The sequence below is a fragment of the Sturnira hondurensis genome, unplaced genomic scaffold, assembly GCF_014824575.4.
Source record: "Sturnira hondurensis isolate 20B ecotype Veracruz unplaced genomic scaffold, ASM1482457v3 Scaffold0001872, whole genome shotgun sequence".
Taxonomy (NCBI): domain Eukaryota; kingdom Metazoa; phylum Chordata; class Mammalia; order Chiroptera; family Phyllostomidae; genus Sturnira; species Sturnira hondurensis.
Window position 1 is genome coordinate 17,510,990 of NW_028074503.1, and position 12,221 is coordinate 17,523,210.

Sequence of the window (12,221 nt, forward strand, 5' to 3'; positions counted from 1 at the left end):
CCACTACGATGGTCTTTCTCTTTTTTTTCAGGGCAGATATGACTGATATAACATGCATTTGTGAGTACCCAGAGCTGTCCCAATCTGACTTTTGAGTTCCTTTCCTTTTCAAGCTGAGCAATTCCACCTCTTCCCACCATGTGTTCCTCTAAGAGGCAGCTAAGCATCGTCATATTAGACCAAAAAGAAAACAACACTAGACTACATTTCCCCCCGCAGGAGCAATTGAAAATTTGCTTTACGCAAATAGCATTTTTGTGTTCAGGGCTAATTAGCAAATATATTCCCCAAATAATACTGTTAGTTCAGGCTCTAGAGAGTGGAGCAGAGGAATGGCACACACCTTCTCCAGAAACCCAAAGACTAAATGGCAATAGGCTTGACTAAGATAATTCTGCCCCATGGAAGGCCTTCAGGCTCACTTCCCAGAGAACAGCAATTGGAGATGAGTCACGGCCCAGCTCTGCCAAGAAAACAGCACACCGCCTCCTCTTTTCCAGTTCAGAGATGAAACTAGCAACCTTGGTGGAGGAGGCTAAAAATCACCACGGATGTAGCTTTCATAGAAAAGTGTTAAGTGTACCATTGAGTTTTCCTGTCTCTAACTGAAAAATGTGAAAGAAGATAGTGTTTCTTTAGACCAGCCCAGAATAAGTGTGACTGTTAAACCTGACTGCTTGTTTTTTTAACTTTTGGTGTCTGTTTCTTAACTTGGATATCATTAAAAAGTTAAGGTAACATTTTTATATCAATTTTATTGCCAACTTATATTTCCATAATTTTTCTATAATCATTTAATACAAACATTTATTATGTCCAGTATATTTTTAAATTCTGGGACTGCAGATTTATGTTCAAGTATGTTTTCTCACTGAATCCTTGTAGTCAACCCTGCGAGGTGACTCGGGCAAGCATTAATACGCACAACTCTTTACACAAAGTTAGCCTAGAAACAAAATCTCCAATTCAAGGTCTAAGCATCTCTCTAAATGTTCAAACTATAACATGTTTTTAGGTCTTTTATTCTCTATTTAACATTTTGATTTTGTTGCCCTCCCCAATATTGAAGATTGCTTTTTAAACTGTCTAGTACTTACTTGATTATCTAGAGAAAATTTCTGTACATTCATTTGACTTTAAATTTGAAGTGATCTTTTTCTCCTAGACCTGGTAAAATGCACAATATAGGTATCAAATGCAAAGGGCCCGGGGACAGTTACCTTTTAGAGAAATGGGAAGAACTAGCAGTCACAGGAGTTGTGAGTCTTCGGGGAGCATATTTGTCAACCAGATCTAGTGAAAACCTACAGTGTGGGGAAAAACAAGAAAAGGAAAAGGGTGGATTTTCTCATTCTCTCCCCACTACAGTCAAAAACCAGAAAGGCTGTTCCCTCTACAGAGTGAAATGGTAAATATTGGTAAATACAGTAAAATTTTTATCCTGTCAATCATTAAAGGGGGGAATTTAAACACCAATACATACCTTTCAAACAGATGTTCTTTAGAAGAAAGGACTATGTTCAGTATCCTTCAGGCCTTGAAGAAAATTTACACTACTAAGGAATCATCTATTTTATTAATATAGAAGAGAATCTGGCAAGAAAGAAGTTCTAACTAGTAATTACACATAGATTTTCAATAAATATTTTGAGTGATCAATTATCATAGTGCATTTCTATTCATTGGCCATTTGGTCATCTCAAAAAAAATGTGTTGCTTACTATATATATGTGGGAACATGATGCATAACATATATGCAAAACAATAGAATGAATGCACAAAACCATAAGTAACAATGACATCTAAATAATTAGGAAATAATGTTCAAAGTTTTTAGAAGAGAAAAAGAATCCCAAAAGGACAAGTGGCCAGAACAGGTCTCTCAGAGTCTGAGTGACACTCGCTATGTCTTGTGTGTGGATAAAACTTAGGGATACAAAGGGCAGTCATAAGGGAATCGCAGCTATAACACAGCTACTGGGAAAGAAGCATTTGAGACAGAGTGCACAGGTAACTTGAATGAATAGAGAGTACGAGAATGGATAGCAGATAAAGAACGTTTTTCTTCTAACTTACTTATGCCCCCTCATATGCTACCTCTAATGTATTTTTGCTGACATTTTTAAAATTCATAAAAACATGAGCATCTAGATTTTTCTAGTTTACATGATATAAATCAGGACCTTGAGTCATTTTATAAGTAACTTATAAAAGGTAACTTATTTTATCTTCAGTCATTGAATCTTCTGTTGCAGTTTAACTGTGTGCCTTTTCATCTATTCTTAAATTAAAAATACACATGGTAAGAATTGTGCTTAGAGCATATTGGAATGGCCTTTTATTCCTAAAAGAGCCCAATGAGTTCTAAGTGACTAATGCCACAGCACAACATTTGTGTTTAAATTTACTTTTCACATGACCCTTTATTGTGCTTACACACTTTTCTTACCAAAAGTATGTTCCTCACTACTTCCTTCAGATATACCACAGGTTATGTAATAAAATTAAAGACAGCTGCCCAACAGGATGTACAGGAGAGAGTAGAGGGCATTTCTGTTCCCCAGAAAGCTGTGGGTATCAAGAGCAAGGCATTCTTCCCTGAAATTCTACTGTTATAATTATCAACATGAAGATTTTTATTTCAGCCCTGGCTGGTGTAGCTTAGTGGACTGAGCACGGGCCTGTGAACCAAACGATCGTGGTTCGATTCCCAGTCAGGGCACATGCCTGGGTTGCAGGCCAGTTCCCAGCAGGAGACACAACAGAGGCAACCATACATTGATATTTCTCTTCTTCTCTCCTTCCTTTCCCCTCTAAAGATAAATAAATTTTAAAAATAAAAAAAAGACACTTAAAAAAAGATTTTTATTTCAAAGATTTCACATCTTCAAATTAATATACTTAAATTTGTAGTTTGCTTTGTTTTCTTATATTTTCTGAATCCTCCAAATGACATACCCATAAAAAAATGGCAGAAGCTATACTGTATAGAAAATGAGTCTATTCTTTAAACTCATAGGTACAATTTTAAATTGTCCTGAGGTACAGACCCAATCCGCTGTCATTTTTCATGAATTTCAAAAGCCTCTAGCTTGTTTACCAGCAGCTTCTATATAATCTCTACTCCTAGACCATTTTTATTATCTGTCTAAAGAAATGGTATTCTTCAAGATAAGAGTGATCTCCTCCACCTACAACCAAAGGCTTTTTGATGGCAGAATTGCTTATAATACGTTTTCTTTTGGAAATTCATTTTTCCTTTATTTTGGTAAGAACTATGTGTTCTCAGTGATTTTTGTATTCAGCTGCATCCAATATTGAAAGAATCTATTGCCTATAGGTACTCAGATATTCAGAAATATATGAGAACAACTTCATGTCGTAGTTCAATTTTGTCATAGTAATGGCTTTTATCTATAATTAATATTATGAAATTCTGAATCATCTTATACCTACTGTATCCATGGGTAAGTATCACGTGATCTGCATGGATATCAATGCCTGCTTTTTTCTCTTCCAGAATTGCATTTTTGTATCATGTATAGAAAATCAGTCCATTTTTATGATTTTTCTCGTTCTGTCTGCTTATAATCCAAGAGATGGTGGAATAGGTATCCTCTACCTCGTAAAACTGTGTCGGTTACTTATTGTTATATGACAAACTAAATGGCTAAATATGATGCCAATACATTGTTTTGTTTTTGAATCTGCAATTTGGGCAGAATTCAGTGGGATGGGTCATCTGTGCTCTGCATGGCATCAGGTGGGCTGTTTGAAAGAGGCTGATGTATTCATTTCCAAATGGTTCACCTGCTTGCCTGGAAAGTTGGTGTTGGCTGTCAGCTAAGAGCTAGGCTGGAGGCCTTGGTTCTTTTAAAAATGAGCTTCTCCATTGGGCTGCTGGAGCTTCCTTGCAACACTGTGTGGTCAACTCCACCATGTTCTTCGACATCGCTGCTGATGGTGAGCCCTTGGGCTATGTCTCCTTCCAGCTCTTTGCAGACAAAGTTCCAAAGACAGCAGAAAACTTTCATGCTCTGAGCACTGAGGGGAAAGGATTTGCTCATAAAGATTCCGGCTTTCACAGAATTATTCCAGGATTTATGTGCCAGGGTGGTGACTTCACATGCCACAATGGCACAGGCAGCATGTCCATCTACAGGGAGAAATTTCATGAGAATTTCATCCTGGAGCACACAGGTCCTGGCATCTTGTCCATGGCAAATGCTGGACCCAACACAATGGTTCCCAGTTTTTCCCTTGCACTGCCAAGACTCAGTGGCTGGATGGCAAGCCTGTGGTCTTGGGCCAGGTGAAAGATGGCATGGATGTTGTAACAGCCATGGAATGCCATGGGTCCGGGAACGGCAAGACCAGCGAGAAGAACACCATTCTGACGGGGGGCAACTCTCACAAATGGGACTTGTGCTTTATCTTAGTCACCAGAGCATTCCTTCTGCAGCTCAGAAAGGCGCCCCTTCATCTTCATCTGCTTTCCCTAGACTTTGTACTCTCTCTGTAGTTCATTGGGTTCCATATTTTCCTACACTCTTTCACGTCCAGCTGGATTACAGAGTGAAGTTTATAATTATAAAATAAAAACTAAACACAAAAATCTGTCCTTTCATTGTACTTTTTAGTCCATTCTAGCCATTTACTTAGACTATTGGCAGAACTTCTCTGGACCAAATCATAATTCACTCCATCAAATACAACCCATTCAATGCTACTCTCTTGAAGATTGCTGCTTCTCTACTTTGGACCCCAGTGAGGCTACTGTGGGATAATTCGAATATTCTTAGAAACCCTATTGCTTAAGTACAAGGAATACTCTGAAGAATATTACAAGCCCTCTTAAGGCAAATCTTTAAATCTTCCTGAGTTCTAAAATATTAGATCATAGAGTCATGTCACAGAAACAGTTAGCACTGGGCCATCCTATTCTGGTAGCCCACAAGGATTTGGTGTTTTCCCTAAAGGCTTTTCTTACTTTAAAAATCTATTTTTTTGATAGCGCTCAGAAATAACAAACATCCCTATTTCAAACTCTTAAAGTCCTGGTTCCTTTAGATTTCCTCTAAATTCTCCTAAATAATTTAACAGGTCTTTCGATTCTCTTCTCATATTTTATCATATACTGCTAGAAAAAGTCAGTCAGCAATTTCTACACTCTGTCTTGAAAGTCTATCCAGTGAAATCCATGAGTTCATTAGTTCTTCTCTCTATTTCCCGTATTGTCACAGGCAATAGTGTTGACAAACGTTTGACCACTTCATAAAGGCAAACCTCTTTTCTCTGGTCTACATGTTTTAGATTTTTGTTACATTGGCACTCCATTTCAGGAACCAATTCTGCTCCAGTTTTCTAGTGCTAAGTAAGAAACAATCCCAAAAGTTAATGACTTCAAACTGCAGTGATTTCATTTTATCTTGTCATTCTGCAGCTCAGGAGCTAGCACAGGGCTCAGCTGACATTTAGCTGACAGCCAGGCTGGTCTGGTGGGGACTAATAGTGTCGTTCCCATGCTCAGCACAAGAGTGAGGACAGCTAGGAGAATGGGCTGACCTGAGCCTCTCTCCCAAGACATGGCTACCCAGTGGTATGTAGTCTCAGGGTATCCCTAAGCATTTTTTCCCTCGAGGCAGTTGGGCTTCTCACATGGCGGTTCTGGACTCTAAGATGGAGTGTTCTCAGAAACAGGAAGCTACCTGCTGTTTAAGGACCAGACTCAGAAACTGTCACAATGTCACTTGTGCTGCATTCTTTTGGTGAAGCAGCCATGGAAATGGCCCAGATCCAAAGGCAGATTCAATAAGCGCAGTGTCCAAGTCCATGGCAATCTTCGTTCTACCACAGGGAACATACCAATACCAACATAATTTCAAGCATGGGTTTTTCAACTTTGGTTGATTTAGCTTGTACAATCAGCCATAAGCCTAAAAATAAAGGTTGTGATCTAGATTATACAGATGCATATCTTTTTATCAGAAATAATTTAGAATATATTTTGATCCTTTTTTCCTTTTTCTTTTCTTTTTTCTTTTTTCAAAAAATTGTTGCAGTTTGGAGGGGGAAGAAAAAGCATAACTCCTAGGTAGTGACACTTGGAAATTTCTATTTTATTCAGTTCTTGGACATCCACCAAAAATTTATCCCTAATAAGCCTTTTGTTCTTTGTCTCTTTCTCCTTGTGGCTCTCCTTTAACTATAGGAAAACTTTACCAATCTTCCTGGTCTGAAGGTCGATATTCATTTTCTCTGATCATTTCATTTTTCACGCTTTCACCTCCTATTAGTTTCTGCTAAGGCTGACAAACTTCATTCTTTGCTGCAAGCTAAGACATCTTTCTGTCTCTCCCAGAAACTTTTAATCTGCCATGTCTTGCCTTGAAACCATAAAGACTGTTGTTTTTATATCTTAATTGGTTTTCTTAATCCACTGATATTTATTCCTGAAAAGATGGCAGAATAAGTTTTTCAATTTCTTCCAACTCTTTCATATTTCATAGCATTTGCATTCATAGTATAGTAAACAACCCATATTTCTTTTTATTTCTAATATCTTCTAATAAGGCTCCATTAACTTTTACTTTCAACTTGAGCATGATAACTCTATAGATTAAAAAAAACACTGCAAAGCACAAAATTATATTTTTCCTTGTTAAAAAAAATAGTTTGCCTGACCAAAGCTTTATTTTCTGATGTTATTGGTTTCTTTCCTGTCTTGAACCTTAGTTTATCAAATGTAGGAATTGTGTGGAATTCTTGACCCACTGTAATCCAGAAATATATTTAGACTGGGCAAAATGCTTCAGAAGGAAATAAGACTATGACCTCCTCTGAACTCTGTTCTATTTGTAGAATAAAAGTAAAGAGCAAACACAGAAATGCTAAAACACTAACAGAAAGACTATGAACTAAATTCCTTACAGATATGGAGAGTCCACTTTTTATCATCTATAGGTTACTCCTTTACAATGCAGTGTAATGTTATCAAGGACTAGAATAAACTGTTTACGATTATTTTATCCAGGCTGTGAGAGTGCAATGAGAGAGAGAGGGTTGGGGGCGGAGAGAGACTGGCTCATCTATTTTTTGAAAAAAATCATTGTCAACATCGCTTTTAAAAATTGTCATTAAACAATAATGGGAATGGAAAGGAAAAGTCACTGTTCACCAGACTATTTTATGTCAACTCTTTTCTCTAGTGTAATCACACACACACACGCACACACACACACACACACTTGAAGTGGTTAAGTTAAAAAATGGGTAATGTTTTCATCCCAGTCATCATCATTAGAAATTCATTAAAGCATGGGAAATCACATTTTTGAATGCCGTTGTCAGGATAGAAACTAAGAGACACTTGTTCAGCATTTGCTCAGTGCCCAACCTTGTGTAGGCATGCTGCTTTGTGTCATTGCCATTACAGTGTGGCACTAGAGGCAGACTTTGCTGAATAAATAGCATAGATTACAAATGACAAAAAAAATTATGAGAAGGAAACCAAGCAATAGGTTTATTTTACAAAATACCTAACTAAAAGAAATGGTATTAGTTTGGACTGCAAACAAGAACCCTGCAAAAAATGAAAGGGTCTATCTTATTTTTTTTGAAGCAAGACCAAGGCCAAGAGAAGTGCTCTTTTCATTACGCCACAAAGATTCTCCTTCTTCTGGAACCTGAGAATTACTGTCTTCTCTCTCTGAGGAGCTATTAAAACAACGAATGGCCTTTAGAGGAAGTCAGTGCAATCCCCAGACAGCTGCATTTGTGTGGCGGTGGGAGCCTGGTTGAGGGAATTACTTCAGGCCTTTGTTAGTTTCAGCACAGTATTCTAAACCTTAGCTTTGTTTCTACTTAAAAAGTTACTTTTGTGCATAGGCATACTTCTCTTTCATTGTCCAAAGGGCTCAAGTTGACTCTTATTTTTACAGCTGTCATAGAAGCTACAGCTAGAAATTTTAATGCCCTGCTTTAGAAGGAAACTTTGGCAAACTCTGTACAGCCCACAAACCAAACCTGCTGACTGTTTCCATGAAGCCTACACACTAAGAATGTTCCTTCTTAATATTGTTATATGGTTGACAAAACATCAAAGGAAGAATAACAGTTCACAAAACTGGGGAATTGCATGAAATTCAAATTTCAGTGCCACTCCTAAATGAACGTATTTTGGAACAAGGCCATGCTCATTTATTCACCTATGGTCTATGGCTGCCTCTGGTTGGTACAGAGAAGTGTGTAGTGGGGACTGATCCATGCTGTCCACAAAGCCACATTTGCATGTTTACTACCTGGCCCTTTGCAGAGAAGTTTGTGGACCCTTGGAATACATGTTCAAGTTATTTTTTTTGTTGTTGAAAATTGTCTGAAAGTAATTCACACTGTTGACTTAGACAATGGGAGGACTTGATAAATTCCCCACTGGACTTGGGTTGAGTGTACTCTCAGACACAGAACTAATTCGTGCGCTTATTTTGTGAACAGCTTCTACTGACAGTAACTTTGGAATAGCTATATTTGCCAATCAGATGGAGAAAACCAGTTGAAATACAGAGCAGACTGCTATAAAGTTTCCATTTGAATCTGTATACGTTGACTAGACAGAAGGGGTCAATGAGGTTTGCAAATTCAGGGAGAGGAGACGTTGTCAGTAGTTCTGCCACAAATTTCCCAGAAACATTAATGTTGGTGGAAAACAATAATATTCACTTTTAAAAAGTTCTCCAGAATCTGCCGACTTCAAGATGTTGTTCTACCAAGTTACAAAACTCTCCTGTTTGTATAGAATGCTTTTACCCAAGGTCAGAAACAAAATGTTTTCTCTTTGTTTGAAAGTAACTTTTTTCTATTTCCAGGAAAGTTGCCTCCTCAAACTGTTCTTATTCATCAGTGTTTGATCCTTCGAATTCTCTTATTTCCTACAGGACTGAGGTTATTCCCCTAGCTTTCTGAGATAATTTTCCTATTGTCAAAGATGTCCATAGGATGCCCAGGTGGCCAATAGGCACTGAAATCACATTGGCATTTTCAGCTGACATCATATCGAACAATTTTGAAGGGGAAGCCTGCCAAAATATCTTGGAAAATAGCACTGCCAGGAACCCAGATAAAATCAAGGTGATATTTGTTAAGTAGAAAAAAAGTGGAGTAATAAGTTGGTACATTAACTACTTAAAAAATGTTGTAATGTTAAGTTCAGTCTCATACAAATTGAAGAAGAGTAAATTAGTCCTACTATTGTAAGATAAATCAAATTTTGACCATAGAGTATTATTATATGGAAACAAGACTCTGGGAACATTTTACCCTGGCTGCTTTAGCGTATACCTTATATTCCACCTGGAATATTCTCTACCCTCTTCTTGTTCAAAAATACTGTATAGCCTTGATGATCTAGCTGTATAATTCCCCTTCTAGTGAGTTTCACAAACTATTCTACTCCTGAGGTTACATCATCTAATATTTCTGTTACTCTTTTGTTCAATTCACATTGTTGACTAAAGATTTGAAAATATTTTATGGTATTATTTAATTTAAAATACATAAAAATTCAATTCTTTTCTCAATTATACTTTGATTGGGGTCAGGACACTGCCTTAAACTTTCCTGTAGCATTTAATTCTGTTTTTTTTTTTTTTTTTTTTTTTTGCCAGTGAATACCTTAGAATAACTTGCTACTTTAATTTAATATATGGAATACATGAGTTCAGAATTTCTACATAGGGCAAGAAAAATCCATAGTTTCAAATTTACATTTGTTCGAAAGTAAATACAACAGTGCCTTTGCTTAATTTTAGCAATAAATAAACTTTAGAAAAGAAAAGTATAATATTATGATTGTGATTATATCATTGTAAAATTTGTAGCACGCAGCTTTTGACATGACTTCAAATGATCTCTGACTCTGAGTATTTATGTCCTGTGTGATTCTTGAATGTGGGCTAGACATGGGGACTTGCTTCTAATGACCAGAGAATAATAAAAGTGATGTGATGTTTCTTCTGTGATTCAGTTAGATAAGACTGTGATTTCCATTTTGCTGGTAGATTGCTCTCTTGCTGGCTTTAATAAAATAAGCTGTCATGCTGTAGAAGCCTACCTGGAAAGGAACTGACAGCAGCCTCTAGCCAATAGCCAGCAATGAACTGAGGCCCTCAGTCCAACAGACTGTAAATAACTGAGTCTTCCCAGCAGGCAGTTCAGTGAGCTTGGAAGCAGATCCTTCTGCGGGTGGTCTGTAGGTAAGACCCCAGCTCTTGACTGTGGGATCATGAGGAACCCCACAGCAGAGTATTCAGCTAGTCTCTTCCTGACCCATAGAAACAGGACGGATGCATGCATATTCTTTGAAGCCATTAAGTTCTGAGATATTTTATTCATTAAATATTTTTACTTTTTTCATATACATGTACATGGTTTCATTTCTATAAAATCAATAACTGAGACTTTAAGATCTTGATTTGTTATCATCTAGATTCTCTGCCTGGGCAAGAGTAGTCAGTGACATGTCCTGATTCTAAAAGTAAAACTAAAAAGGGCATATACCTATTATCTCATCAGTACAACAATGCTGTAAGGAAGATTGATAAGGGAGGGGAGATGATGTCTATATTATTTCCACATTTAGAAGATGTCAACAATAATAAAGGGTTAAGGTATTTATCACAGAATGAATCATGTGTCTATTACCTTGAAGGTGAAGATGAAATTATATTTTAAGGTCTTTACAACAAAGAGCAGTCACCTCCTTCACAGATGTTTGTAGTTTCTCCTGCTTTTAAATTGTTTATATTTCATCTTTATTGTATTTTTTACATTACTTTTTAGTCCCCTTATGCCCTCCTCTTCCCAGCAATCACCACACTGTTGTCCATGTCCATGAGTCCTTTTTACTTTTTGCTTAATCCCTCCATCCTCTAACCTCCCTCTGCCCTGGTCTTTAATGGAAAAATCTACAAAAAGAAAATGACCATAAGTATGGTCATGTGCATGACTCTGCGTGTGTGTGTGTGTGTGTCTGTGTGTGTGTGTATGACTCTGTGTGTGTGTGTGTGTGTGTGTGTGTGTGTGTGTGTGTCTGGATAGCTGAAAGTATATCACCATCATTTTATTTGAGATTATTGCATTCCCCCTAGGTGAAAGCATCCAATCTTCCACTTTGCAGGGAACTAAAAAAATCATACCATCTGTGGGATGCCTGGCTGGGGGAAGTTGAGACACATACAAATGATTTCTTCTCCTGAGACTAACCCAGTACCGTGGCAGATAGGCTAAAATGTCTGCCCCTTCACCGGGTAACTGTATGAAGTCACAGAGAACTTCCTGGGAACTCTCTGTAGTTTTCCCAGAATTTGTTTTCACACATTTTTGTGTCACTGAGCAAATATTTATCACAAAGAAAAGTAACAGCAATTTGTTCTAATTAGTAACAGATTGAACACGTGATGCCAAATTAGAGTAGCTTCCTAGAGACTAAATATGTTCAGTTAATAATATGTGTGTGTGTGTGTGTGTGTGTGTGTGCTCAAACACAGCGAAAACAAAAGAGCATAATTTCAGTTTAGGCATTTACAAGAAATGTCAGAGAAAGTTTTAAAACTGAAAAAACAGGTAGTGTATATGTATAGGTATGAATATGTGCATATATGTGTATAACTAGTTTGTTTTTTAATCAATAGTTTATTAATCCAGATATTATTCCCGTGGCTAATCCTGATCAAGAAATAAGAAAGCTTTCTGGAATAATCAAGAGCTCCTTAAGTGCTAAATAAAGAGGGTCAGGACAAGCGTGGAGCTGATTGTATGAGATACGATTGACAGGAAGTGCTTTTCTTGGGTCCTACACTAAATGGGGTCCAGCCCACCCTTACTTCCTTTCAGCATTACTCCTCACCGAATGGAGAAGCCGTGCTCTTTGACTTGGGAATATCGTTTCTAAAACAACATCCCCTGAAAATTATACAGTGCTCCACTCAAAAGTTGTGCGCTTTTTTTTGTTGTTGTCTTTTTTGCATTCCTTGAGGGCAGGACCTATATCACCTGTTTTTCTACACTCACTCGTACCCTAGAACTATTCATTCAGCAACTCTCCCACACCTTTCTCCAGGACTCAGAGAACCTTTGAAAAAGATACTGGAGTCAATTGCAGGGGGAAGGTTTTCTAGGGCTTAGAACAGGAGCCATCATGCTCACTGAGAATTTTTCTGCGTTAT

The 12,221-nt window shown here is 37.5% G+C and overlaps 1 pseudogene; it reads left to right on the forward strand.

Moving 5' to 3' along the window:
* Positions 1 to 3,463: 3,463 nt before the first annotated feature.
* On the forward strand, positions 3,464 to 4,522 carry LOC118980140 (peptidyl-prolyl cis-trans isomerase A-like; annotated as a pseudogene).
* The last annotated feature ends 7,699 nt before the right edge of the window (positions 4,523 to 12,221 follow it).